Below are 12,223 nucleotides of genomic sequence, written 5' to 3'. Positions count from 1 at the left end.
GAGTTGAACAATGGTTTTTTCGTGTTGTCAAAGAGTTGAACAATGAAAATAGATGGCGAGTGCCTAATCGAATTGATCGGGTCATGTAGGAACAAGGTTCAAGTCTACCGGTCTGTTAGGATGCCTCAACTGCATACATCATTGCACTTCCACTTGACACCTATCGTGATGATAAACAGCTCATCTCACTATGACCTTCTCTTTCATTCTCAAAACTTTTGTCGCTCCATCTCTGTAGGGGCAGAGAACCCATTGCTATCTTGGCTATGCTACCGGAAGCTCTGGGGAGTTGGAATAGGAGAGCACTCCTCTTGGGGTGGGCTTACTACTTAGATGCTTTCAGCAGTTATCCGCTTCGCACTTGGCTACCCAACCTTTACTGTGGGCATGATAACTGGTACACTAGAGGTGCGTTCTTCCCGATCTTCTCATACTATGGAAAGGTCCTCTCAATGCTCTAAGGCCCACACCGGATATGGATCGAACTGTCTCACGACGTTTTGAACCCAGCTCATATACCGCTTTCATGGGCGAACAGCCCAACCCTTCGAACATACTACAGCCCCTAGTGGCGAAGTGCCGACGTCGAGGTGCCAAACCTTCCCATGTGAGCTCTTGGGGGAAGATCAGCCTCTTATTCCTAGAGTCACTTTTATCCGTTGAGCGATGACCCTTCCACTCGGCACCATCGGATCACTAAGGCCAACTTTCATCCCTGTTGGGTGGGTCTTGTAGTTAAGCTTCCTTCTGCCTTTACACTCGAGGGCCAATCTCCATCTGGCCTGAGGAAACCTTTGTACGCCTCCATTACCTTTTGGGGAGGCCTACGCCCCATGGAAATTGTCTACCTGAGACTGTCGCTTGGCTTGTAGGTCCTGACACAAGGTTAGAATTCAAGCTCTAGAAGAGTGGTATCTCACTGATGGCTCGGGCCCCCCCGGAAGGGGGCCTTCTTCACCTTTCACCGCTCCATGGGCTGTGCAAGAAAGGCCCAAAGCCAATCCCAGGGAAGAGTGAAGCTGAATAGGGTCTTTCTGTCCAGGTGTAAGTAGTTTGCATCTTCACAGACATGTCAATTTCACCGAGCCTCTCTCCGAGACAGTGTCCAAATCAATACGCCTTTTGTGTGGGTCGGAACTGACCCAACAAGGAATTTTGCTACCGCTCCATGGGGATCGTTATAGTGACGACTGTCGTTCACTAGGGCTTTGGTCTTAGGCTCTCCTATCGAAGTTACGAGACTATTTTGTCGAGTTCCTTAGAGAGAGTTGCCTCGCACCCCTAGGTATTCTCTACCTACCTACCTGTGTTAGTTTCGGGTACAGGTACCCTTTTGTTGAAGGTCGTTCGAGCTTTTCCTAGGAGTATGGCATGGGTGACTTCAACGTTGTAGCGCCTGGTACTCGAACATTGGCTTGAGGTATTTTCTCTACCCTTTTTTACCGTAAAAAAATAGGGGCACCTTGCATCCTTGAACCGATAACCATTTTTCTGCTAACCTAGCCTCCTCCGTCCCTCGGGACCAACAAGAGGTAGTACTGGAATATTCACCTCTTGTCCTTCGACTACACCTTTCGGCCTAATCTTAGGCCCTAACTCACCCTCCGTGGATGAACCTTGCAGAGGAACCCCCACAGAGCGATTTTCAGGGCATTGGATTCTCACCAATGTTTGCCTTAAAAAAGCCGACATTCCCGCTTCCGCCTCTTCCACCACTACTCGTGCAGGTGCTTCCCTCTAAGGTGGAACGCTCCCCTATCGATGCATTTTGACATCCCATAGCTTCAACAGATCGCTTAGCCCAATTCATCTTTGGTGCAAGTGCGCTCGATTAGTGAGCTATTACGCACTTTTTCAAGGGTGGTTGCTTCTAGGCAAACCTCCTGGCTGTCTTTGCACCCGTACCTCCTTTATCACTGAGCAGTCATTTAGGGGCCTTAGCTGGTGATCCAGGTTGTTTCCCTCTCGACGATGAAGCTTATCCCTCATCGTCTCACTCGCCGACCTTGACCCTTGTGATTTTGAGATCGTATCTAATATTCAGAGTTTGCCTCAATTTGGTACTGCTCTCATTGCCCGCACCGAAACAGTGCTTTACTCCTAGATGTCCAGTCAACTGCTGCGCTTCAATGCATTTCAAGGAGAACCAGCTAGCTCTGGTTTGAGTGGCATTTCACCCCTAACCACAACTCATCCGCTGATTCTTCAACATCAGTCAGTTCGGACCTCCACTTAGTTTCACCCAAGCTGCATCCTGAAGAAGAAAGGTTCGGGTCCATAAGCAGTGAGAATTGCCCCATTCTGACTCGCTTTCGCTATGGCTCCGGTGGGTTCCCTTAACCAAGCCACTGCCTATGAGTCGTCGGCACATTCTTCAATAGGTACGCGGTCAGAGTCCTGGTCTCCTCCCACTACTTGGAAACTGATGGTTTCATCTTCTATTTCACTCCCCGATGGGGGTTCTTTTCACCTTTCCCTCACGGTACTACTTCACTATAGGTCAGCCAGGAGCCCCGTCAGAGGCTTGCAAGGTGGTCCTTGCTAATTCACACGGGATTCCACGTGCCCCATGCTACTCGGGTCAGAGCGTAAGCTAGGGATGCTTTCGGCTACTAAACTCTCGCCATCTAGGGTGCAACACTCCACCGCTTTGCCTAGCGGCACTACGTTTGCATTGCTCTCCCATAACCTCATTTTTACGGTTTAGGCTGCTCCCATTTCACTCGTCGTTACTACGGGAATCACTTTTGCTTTCTTTTCCTCTGGCTACTAAGATATTTCAGTTCGCCAGGTTGTCTCTTGCCTGCCCATGGATTCAGCAGCAGTTTGAAAGGTTGACCTCCTGATCTACGCTTATTTGCAACTCTCCGAAGCATTTCGTCGCTAACTATGCCCTTCCTCGTCTCTGGGTGCATAGGTATCCACCGCCAGCCTTTCTTCATTTGAACCTGACCCTTCACTTTAAGGCTATGCCATCTCCACGTAGCGATGCTGCTAAATGGAAGGATCTTATCAACGTCTATGTATTCGAAATCATAGATCGAGCTGCCGAATCAGAAAAATTGAATTCTCTCTCTTTGTATCAGCTAAGTGAAAGAGTTGGAGATAAGCGGACTCGAATCGCTGACATCTGCCACAGGGTAAACCACCGCCTCTCAGGCCCCCGACTAATTCTACCATAGAGGCCAAGGATAGACAAGAACTCCCCCCGAAGACAGCTTACAACTTTTATCGTACTGTGCTAAAGAGGAACTCTTCTCTTTATCTCAAAAGGTACCGCGTAGTGGATTGGAATCCCATTCTAACTAAGGATTCTTGTGGTTTCGGAGAATCCAACTACAGAAGAACCAGGAAGGGAGAGCTTTTCCCCATGCCTAGTCCCAGTGGAGGTGAAAGACCTAGAGCGGGCTACGAATCTATACCAAGCCCCTGACGCCATAATTCATTGAGGTTGATCCCGAACACACGTAGCGGTTCGAGACCTTCTTTATTTATTCACCCCAAGAATGAACGAGAGTTTCATGGGATGGATTTCATTAACACGTCTCGACCACCACCTTTCTGTTCTGAAATCGGTAGCGATTTTAAGGAAAACTACCAAGCTCCACTATAGATAAGCGTCTATCATCTCTATGCTCATTTTGACTTTTTCTTGGACTTATTAGTATTAGCGAAAGCTCGCTCGACTTAATCTGTCTTACTCGACTTGCTTACTAGTTTCCTTTCTGACTAATATCTAAATTTGACATGTGAATTGAGAGTTTTAAACTGAGTACACTAGGAGAACTTTTCCTCTTCTTTCCTTTTTATGAAGACGGAATGATCAGCATTCCTTCTCTAGAAACCCATCTTCCTCGTAACCAAACTGAATATCTCTTTTAAATTTAGCTACCAATGACCAAAGAATTTGTGATTCAATTGAGAGAAGTTTTTTCCTTTTTTTCACCTTCTTTCTTTCCCTTCCTCCCCCAGAGCTTGAAAAGTGGAGGAAATGTGATCGACCTACCATGAGGTCTCCATAAAGAAAGACATTTTTGACATCGAGCTGATGCAGTGACCAAGATCTCTTAGCTGCAACTGAGAGAATGACATGGAATTTTATGGAATTTGGCCACAGGAGCAAAGGCCTCGAGATAATCGATGCCATAGGTTTGTGTGAAACCTTTCGCCACAACACTGGCCCTCTGGATAGAGCCATAAGCTTTGTCTTTCAGGGTATATACCCACCCGTAGCCAACCCTACCTTTGCCTCTTGCTAAGGCCCACGTAGCGGTGATCAGTTCCCAAGTCTCCTTCTTCTTTAGAGCCTCTATTTCTTCTATCATAGCATAGCCTTTCTTCCAAAGAGGATGATTAAGGGCTTTTTGAAGAGGGTATCTTATCGCTGAAAGGAAAGCTTGAAAGTCAGAAAGCTAATATGGATATAAGCAAGTCCGACGCTCAAAGAATTTGAGTTCAAGATTGAATCTTTCTTCTCCTAACCGCTTCTTTTATTTTGAGTCGAGCTGCTTCGCACCTGTGAAGTCGCTTCTCAAACCATTTAGTGTGGAATTCGAAAAGAATTTGAGAATTCTTTGATAAGGATTCTCATATTACATTGAGTCTTTCCTTTCGTTTTGAGTCGAGTTATTTCTTTAATGTGCTCCTTCTAATTGGAAGAATAAGGAATTCGCTTGAAAATTCTAAGATAATTATTCTCACCTCTCCTTCTTAGTCGAGCTACTTTGCACCTTGAAGATGAATATGGATTTCTGACTTGTCCGGAGGTGAATATGGAATTGACTGAGTTCCACTCCTTTGAATTTAAAGAATAAGGAAGGAATGAGCTTGAAAATTCTTCTCAACTCCTACGGAGCCTCTATTTTGAGTCGAGTTATTTCTAAAAATCAAGGGCTCTCATAAATTCGGTAAGGAGTTCCACTCTCAAATTCTTCGATAATTCTTTGATCCTTATAATTTTCAGTGGAGTTATTTCTAAAAATTAAGGGCTCCTTCATAGTCGTTTCGCTTCACGCTGGAGGATAGGTTCATATGGATTTCTGACTCATTCGCAAATTCTTTGCTCCTTATAATTAAAGAAGAAAGAAGAAAAAGGAAAATCGGCTTGAATCTTTTTAGTAGGTTTGAAAGAGGAAAGCAGGCTCAAAGAATTTAAGTTGATAAAGGATAAAGGTTTGAAAATGTGAAAAAAAGCATCAATCATATTTCATTGATCCTTCCTTAAAGTTTCTTAACCTTGGACATAGTAGAAGTCCTCCAGACTGACGACTTTCTTCTTTTTTCCTTCTTTCTTCTTATATCCTCTTATGATTTGAAAAATACTCAAGCTTTTCCTTGAACTTCTCACTTCCTTTACTTACCCGATTTCCTTTTTCAATAGTAGTTTCTGAGAGTCCTTCAGACCTAATTAAGCTAGGGAGGACCAAAGAATTTGTGAAAAGAAATGGAAAAGTCTGAGATGTAGGCTTGGCTAAAGCATCTGGAAAAGTTAGGGCTCTTAATCAGAATCGATAGAAAGATAAGGGCTGCTGCTATTTCCGCTCTTAGTCTGTTGAGGTTTCAGCCTCAATCCCAGTCTCACCCTATCTTTTTTATTTTGATTAAGACAAGATAGTCTCTCTAGCCTGAATCTCTATACCTATACTTACTAAAGGATGAGGATGCGAACCCGTTCGGAGGCTCCGAAGGAGTTGAATTGAGTTCCATCTTTTTCGATAAAAGAGGTTTGACCGCTAAGTGGGAATATGTAGGCTCAAAGAATTTGAGAATTCCACTAAAATGAGAAACTCTATTCTTTTTTTCTTCCTTCATCTTGAATAGTCAAATAGAGAATATACGACATGCTAAAGTTAGCCTTTGCTTTGACTTTCTTTTTTTTTTTTTTTTTGGCTAAGAAGTCAGTAGGTTGTGCGCCAGCCATACATAGCTTGAACTGTGGTGGCCACAATGCTACGCTATCGATCCCCAAGACGTCTTTGCTTTCATCTTCACACCTGATCCATCGTTTGAACTTCCTACATTCACTCCCGAAATTGAAAGAGGAAAACTGGAATTGTAACCTCCCGGTCTGCTATAAAAGTCAGCCTCACGGTGTGCCTGATTGTCGAGTCTGCCGTCTCCATGGCTTTCCCTTTTGCAAGCAGCTCCTTATCGAGTGTCGATCTTCACTTGGGTCGGCTCTGAGGCTCTACCCTAGCTTTTCATTATTTGCTTCCTCCCACTCTTTTTTTCTCATATCGCGTACGCATCTTGAAGAGTGGCTTAGAGTACATAGACGAGGCGGTCCCGATATTGAATATTGAATAACCTCCTGCTTTGGAACTCCTTGACTTCGGTTGAACAAACAAGGTTCAATCTTCTGAAATCGTAACATAGGCGAAACCCGGCAGCCCGCCCAGAGTTTGACCTTCTCCAATCCTAGAAGGAAAAGCCACTGAACTTTCCTTCCCCTAGCGGGCAAGAAAACTGGAAGGAAGATGATTAGGATCTCACGTGTGGCAGCTGTTAGAACAAACTCAAAATCCAAGAGGTACCTAAAGAAAAAGGAAACTTACCACTCACTGGTGAAAGAGGAGAAAAGACAATTTTAGGCCCCAGGGCTGGAATGCGGTAGGGTCTTCAAGCCATTCCAACCCCACGCTCTTATCTCGAGATTCATGGGTCGTCTCGCGAAGAGAGAAGATTTGAACCTTCGCATCGACTTTTTCTCTCAGTCTCAATCACGCCTTCCTTATCGCAAATTCCTCTTTGGTCGAGCCGCTCAGCTGCTTCGCGTATTATTATGATAGTCTTGTCGGGGCATGCTGCAAGAGCATAGGTGAGTGGTAAGTGTAGGAGGCATGACCAAAGGGCAGCTTGTGTAGTTCCACCTCGCATCATTGAGATCTGCAGGGTGGCGGTGAAGAAGCGTCACAAATAGGGTTCAGATAAGGGGTCGTAGGCTTAGTAGGGCTCGAACCTACAATATCACCGTTATGAGCAGTACATTTCAACCAATTAAACTATAATCCCTCATAAAAGTCGAAATCAAAGACATCAATGAACAAGGTAGTGGAAGGATCATATTCTATTTTGATGCCGTAGGACGGGAAAAGCAGACAGAGAAAGAGAGAATGAAAGAGAAAGAGAAGCGAAAGATGGAGCGGGAAAGAGAAAGATAGAAGACTAACAGAAAGATGTCTGAATGATGATGCTTTGAGTACTCTCATGAAACAACATAAGGAATGAGAAAGAAGACTGACCGAAAGATGATCTTTCTCATTTCATGTGTCTTGCAAAGCCTCTCCTTTGAATCTGTGAAAACATTGCTTTTTTCCCCTATAGAACTCCTTCGATCATTCTTCTCAACTCCTACTCCACCTTGGACTGATTTATTCCATCTAATTTCTTGGACCTAAAGTGGATAGTCGGACAGAAGTTTTAGTTCCCTCTTTTCTTTAGTGGATCAAAGAGGTCCGAATGCTAAGTGGGAATATGTAGGCTCAAAGAATTTGAGCGGAGGCCTCATTGATTTTCTACTTTCAGTGGATACTACGAAGGAGCTTTCTTCTTGATTATCCCACTCCCTCTTCCTATGGGCGAGCTACTTCCGTCCGTCTTCAGTCGTAGTCTGAAAACCTTTGCCTTTTTATTCGCTACGTGGCTTTCAATTCAAACCTTGAATTTAGTGGGTTTCGTAGGTTTTCGCTTCTTTTTTAGCCTTTATTCATTGATTCAGTCGAGACCTCTGAAGGAGTCATGAAAAGGAATATGAACCTGTCCGGAGGACTCATGAAATTCCACACTAAAAGGGGTCCTCAATGAAGAAGTCGCATTTCTCAAGTTCTTTAAGCCTTTTAAGAATAAGGACTTTTGATTTCATTCAACTCCTTCTACGTGGAATATCGAGTGGAGTGGAATAACGAGGTCCTTCTACGTGGAATATCGAGTGGAGTGGAATAACGAGGTCCTTCTACGTAGAATATCGAGTGGAGTGGAATAACGAGCACATGGTCTTGCTCTCAATACAGTAAGAGAGAAAGGGGTGCCTCTCCAGTCTCACCTTTTGCCTCTTCCCAAAGGTCTCACCAAGACCAAGGGCGACTTCAAAGGCAGGGTATGTCCTGTACGAGCAGTCGATGCCTCATCAAGCTTCTTCGACCCTTTCCTTTGTCCTCGGACTGATCCTAGTTGGCGCCTACCCTACCTTTCAGCCTCTTCCCATCCTCTTTTCTATATTGATTTTAGAGTAAAAAACGAGAAAGATAGTGGTTCAATCTCATATTTTGACTTTTCCTTTGGAAGCCCCCACGTAGTGGTAAAGAGGAATGTTTTCACGGATGAGAAGCCCTTGTTCATTGAGGCGGTTGAGTTCTAACCTCTTTCTGAAATTAGTCATTTCCACTCAAAGTCTTTGACTTTATTCTCATTGAGGCCAACTTTCTCTCTAATGTCTGAGAAGTCAAAATACTATATTCACTTTCTGACTAAACTTTCTTCTCTTATGTATGGTCTAGGTGATAGCTTAATGTGAGCCCTTGTTCATTGCCTTGATAGGCTTGGAGTTGATTCCACTTTTGTCTCTTCTTCAAGCTTGATTTTCTTCTTCTTCCTTGCCTCATGGTTGTCTTTTCATCTTTTTTTCAATCAAAAAGTGTGAGGATCAAAGAATTTAAGATGTTAGAAGGTACAAAATCAATGGGTGCGGGAACTGCTACAATTGCTTCAACGAGAGCTATTATTAGTATTGGAAACATCTTCAATTCTTTGATCCATTCTGTGGCCCGAAATCCATCATTGGCTAAACAATCATTTGGTTATGCAATTTTGGGCTTTGCTCTAACTGAAGCTATTGCATTGTTTGCTCTAATGATGGCCTTTTTTATCTCAAATTCGTATTTCGATCGAAAAGGTTTCAGTCTCACATCTTGAACATTAGAAAGTCGTCCCTCTTCCTATGGTTGAGCTACTTCCGTACCTCATCTGGAGCTTTTGATTTGTCCATATGAACCTGTGGAATTCAAAGCTCAAATTCTTCGAGAATTCTTTGACTTTATTCATTGATTCAGTCGAGACCACTAGAACTCCTTTGGAGTAATTGAATTGTCCTTATTAATTTCAACTTCTACTCCACCTCTATCTGAACTAGTTCTACGTAGCTTAATTAGTCCGAATGACAGGTTCATATGGAATTTAGATTCCTTCAGAGTGGTTCGAATGCTCAAAGAATTTGAGAAAAAGAAAGTCACTAGACTTGAAAGAGGAGGCTCGACTGAAAGGAGTCCAAGATTCAAGCTGAATTGATGAACAAGGGCTCGACTAAAAGGAGAGAAGGAGGCTCAATGAAATATGAGTTCGTTTGTCATTCCACTAGAAAAAAGGATTCCACATTCAAGAGGACTGAACAATAGCCTGAGTCGAGTATGGGAAGCGGGCTAGTCCCAAAAATGCTCATTCCTCTGACGTTGGGGCTCACAATGAACCTTATGACTCTAACTCTTCTTAAAAAAAAGTGTCTCTATATATATAGATTATTCTTGACTTATCTCAAGCAATGTCCATCCCATGCCTTTCTTAATTGGTTGGACCAACCCAAACTGCGATTTTCGACAAGTCTTTTTTCATTTTTCTTGAAAGAAGCAGAACTACAGGGATGAAATGAAAAGTGTTTCTGACTCTGACACCCAACAGCCCACTTGAGCAATTTTCCATTCTCCCATTGATTTTTATGCATATAGGAAACTTTTATTTCTTATTCACAAATCCATCTTTGTTTATGCTGCTAACTCTCAGTTCAGTCCTACTTCTGCTTCATTTTGTTACTAAAATGGAGGAGAAAACTCAGTACCAAATGCTTGGCAATCCTTGGTAAAGCTTATTTATGATTTTGTCCCGAACTTGGTAAATGAACAGATAGGTGGTCTTTCCGAAAATGTGAAAGAAAAGTTTTTTCCCTCGCATCTCAGTCACTTTGACTTTTTGTTATTTCGTAATCCCCAGGGTATGATACCTTATAGCTTCACATTGACAAGTCATTTTCTCATTACTTTGGGTCTCTCGTTTTCTCTTTTTATTGCTATTACTATAGTGGGATTTCAAAGAAATTGGCTTCATTTTTTCAGTTTTTTATTACCCGCAAGAGTTTCACTACCATTAGCACCTTTTTTAATACTCCTTGAGCTAATCCCTTATTGTTTTCGCGCATTAAGCTCATGAATACATTTATTTGCTAATATCATGGCCGGTCATAGTTCAGTAAAGATTTTAAGTGGGTCTGCTTGGACTATGCTATGTATGAATAATCTTCTCTATTTCATAAGAGATCCTGGTCCTTTATTTATTGTTCTTGCATTAACCGGTTTGGAATTAGGTGTAGCTATATCACAAGCTCATCTTTCTACGATCTCAACCTGTATTTACTTGAATGATGCTACAAATCTCCATCAAAAATGGTTATTTATTTATAATTGAACAAAAGCGAGGCTCCGTAAGGCGCAAAGCAAAACGACTGTTCAGGAGTGCATTATGAAATAACTCAACTCAAAATTAAGAATCAAAGAATTATCGAAGAATTTGAGAGCGAAAGTCACTATCCCTTATTATTCTTAGGTATGAGTGCATTATGAAATAACTCAACTCCAAATGATGAAGAGAGGGGCGAAGCGAAAGTAATTATCCTTATTAGGTGGGAGCCCTTTCTTTTTTGAAATAACTCGACTCCAAACATAAAGGAGAGACTTCGCTAGGAGTTTCAAGCGAAATGACTTATTCCTTATTCTTGAAGGAGCCCTTGAGTTTCAAGCGAAAGGACTCCAAACATACGCTTCTTGAACTATTCCTACGAGCTTTAGTAGTTTGAACACGTCCATGGTAGTTTAATTAGCCAGAATGAAATAAGTGACTACTATCTATGATTGGCCAGCATGCAGTATAGAAAAAGGATAAGCAAGGCACGAAGCGAAGCGACGGAAAGTTTGCCTTTTAATGTCGATTCTTTCAACCAAAGATTCAGGCAGAATGTCAGCAGATGAAAGGATAGACTCTGAAGAAAGATAGAAAGCGAGATAACTGCTCCGTGGGAAACTCTCTTTCATTCTAATACCTTTTCTAGTATCGTTATTTCATTCCTCTTCTCGCTATTTCCAAGCGAGAGTTTTTCCTCTAAGAATTTGGAAATATCTAATGATAGAAAGTCTTGCATTCTTTTGCTTCATTCTAGATTTCGATAGGGACACACCCATTTTCGAAAGAGAAGGGTATCGAAAGTTCTTCTTAATAGAAAAGAAGAATGAGGTCATGATCAAAAGCGAATGTGGTCCTACTTTTTTCATGGTGACGTCCTGCAAATGATCTTCCCAATCTGAGTTGATTAGGAGTCTGGATTTCCATTTCCTTCACTTTTCTCATCTTAGACCAGTGAGAGCTCTTTGTCAAGATTGGAAACTATTCCATTAAGATAGGTGAAGGCTATTCAACTGCTCAAGAAGACTAGCTTTGAGTTGTTGAAGGAATTCGTAAAGCACTCAATTCCTAATGCAGGCACATGACCCTCTCCTTTTAGTCTCGCTACTTTGTCCCCCTCTCCTCACTCACAGAACTTGAGAATACTCTCATTGGTGTCTGCCCTTTGCTTTAGTAAGCCGCACCTACCTTATTACGGCCGAAGGGCATGACACTGTCAAAAATCTAGAAATGATATCCTTGGCAAGGCTATCTTATTATATCCATTATTAGAAATGATAGGTAGATTCAAAAAATAATGAACAAGGCTAAAAGAATTTAAGAAGATGGAATTAGAATGAATTCATTCTTTAAGTCAATCCTCTATAATATATCTACCCTTCCCATTTCTTGAAGATTACTATAAAAGGAATCAAGACGATTCTCCAATTGGTATCCTTGGCAAGGCTATGCCTCACTAAATCTTCCTACTTATCTGCTATGATTCAAAAGATTTGAATGAGAGATAGGAATCATGATATTTGTATCATCTGGTAAGGTATTATATCAAAATGGAATGAGGTTTTCTTTTCCGTAGTGGGAATATATTAATTCTTAACTATTTGATCCTTCAATGGTATCTAGATAAAGTCAAAACCTCATGAATTTCCATACTTCTAGACTCAATCAATTCGTTTAGGAATAGATCTTTGGTAACTGGCAAAGAATCTAATTTTGATATTTAGAAGATTGTAGTTAGAGGAAGGAGAAAGGAATCAAAGCCAAAGTGTTTATATTTACCTAT

General features: G+C 42.1%; 2 pseudogenes; both read left to right on the top strand.

The window, feature by feature from the left end:
* The window catches only part of LOC127150139 (pyruvate kinase 2, cytosolic-like), a 91,826-nt pseudogene that overhangs the window by 52,788 nt on the left and 26,815 nt on the right, over positions 1-12,223 (top strand).
* On the top strand, positions 9,666-10,554 carry LOC127150138 (ATP synthase subunit a-like; annotated as a pseudogene).

Source organism: Cucumis melo, chromosome 1 (assembly GCF_025177605.1).
Source record: "Cucumis melo cultivar AY chromosome 1, USDA_Cmelo_AY_1.0, whole genome shotgun sequence".
Lineage (NCBI taxonomy): Eukaryota > Viridiplantae > Streptophyta > Magnoliopsida > Cucurbitales > Cucurbitaceae > Cucumis > Cucumis melo.
Note: the sequence above shows the minus strand (reverse complement) of the source record. Positions and strands in the feature narration are given on the sequence as shown.